Consider the following 1322-nt stretch of genomic DNA (forward strand, 5'->3'; position numbering starts at 1 on the left):
TACCCAGCACTGGGTTGTATTTAACCCAACATTTTTTAGAGTGCACCATCAGTTCAACAATTCTTAAATTTAACATGCACTTCTGTCAAGCGGGAAACCAATCATCAAGGACTTTGAACCTCCATGTTGTCAAGTAAAGTGTCTTTCTTAAAGAACTTTAAGGTGCGAACGGATCTCCAGACCCCTACATAACTGTCGCTCAGAGATTGTCTCGTAGGATCGTCTGATGGGATCCCCGGTCTTTCTAATTCTATGGACTCTGCCACTTTATTCTCACAAATTGGACCCTGGTCATGGCTGTCAACTGATGCTGTCAGGCTGCCATTGGGAACGCTCTCCAGATCATTTGGAAGAGTTTCCATATCTCCATCAGGCTTGGCTGGTTCCACATAAGGTTCTCCTGGAAGTTCTTCATCTTTAGCGGACTCGTCCATATCCTGGTAGGTTAACTTCTTTTTGGTTTCATGATATTTCACCGCACAGTAGGTGACGGAGCCGATGGTGTTGACTACCACGCCTACCACGAACAGTTTGGTTGGCATCACGTCACTGAAGGCCAACATGCCCACAGTGATAGTAGCTATACTCTTGACCACCCCCACAAAGCTGGTAGTGACGGCTGAGTTGATATAGGTACAGTGCAGTGTGGTGAAGTTCATCGCACAGCCGATGAGGATGCAGGTACAGAAGATGCCTGTTATATACGGGTTCTTCCAACCTTCATACGTCCACATGTCAATTGCATCCATACTTACAATGGAACAAATGAAGAGAACGGGAGAGGCCACCACTGCAATGGTGTACTGGGCTGTGAGCGGCCCATAATCACTGTCTGCACTCGTTTTTTGGATGACCACCAAGTAGGAGGCGTGGACAATCACAGCTAAAATGCCAGTCACGTAGCCAAAAGGGTCACCTGTTAGATCTCCAGCACCTGCACGAAAACAGAGCGACGCACTGCAAAGTTAAACAGAGACTGCGCCATACATGATTTATGGCCATTATCAAATGAAACTCTGTATGAGAAGCGTGTTTTATGCAGACATCACATGCATAGTACAGAATGTCAGGAATTGCACAAGATTAAATGTCATACTAAGGACAAAACAAGTTATTATTATTTTTTGCTTGATTTGCTTTCATTTTCAGAAGCAGTTCAAAACACATTAGTAAAATACTGTTGCTATAATAATCATAAGAACATTAGTATAATATATTTACATAGACACTACTTGGAAAAATAAATGACAATTAGGAAGATACAGAAAAGGAGGAATTTTACATCGGGGAGACTTTATGGAAGGCTAGTTATCAAACCGGGG

The 1322-nt window shown here is 43.2% G+C and overlaps 1 pseudogene; it reads right to left on the reverse strand.

Moving 5' to 3' along the window:
• Positions 1–85: 85 nt before the first annotated feature.
• On the reverse strand, positions 86–957 carry LOC107577856 (solute carrier family 35 member D3 pseudogene; annotated as a pseudogene).
• Positions 958–1322: the final 365 nt, after the last annotated feature.

Source organism: Sinocyclocheilus grahami, unplaced genomic scaffold, assembly GCF_001515645.1.
Source record: "Sinocyclocheilus grahami isolate Dianchi unplaced genomic scaffold, SAMN03320097.WGS_v1.1 scaffold7490.1, whole genome shotgun sequence".
NCBI lineage: Eukaryota > Metazoa > Chordata > Actinopteri > Cypriniformes > Cyprinidae > Sinocyclocheilus > Sinocyclocheilus grahami.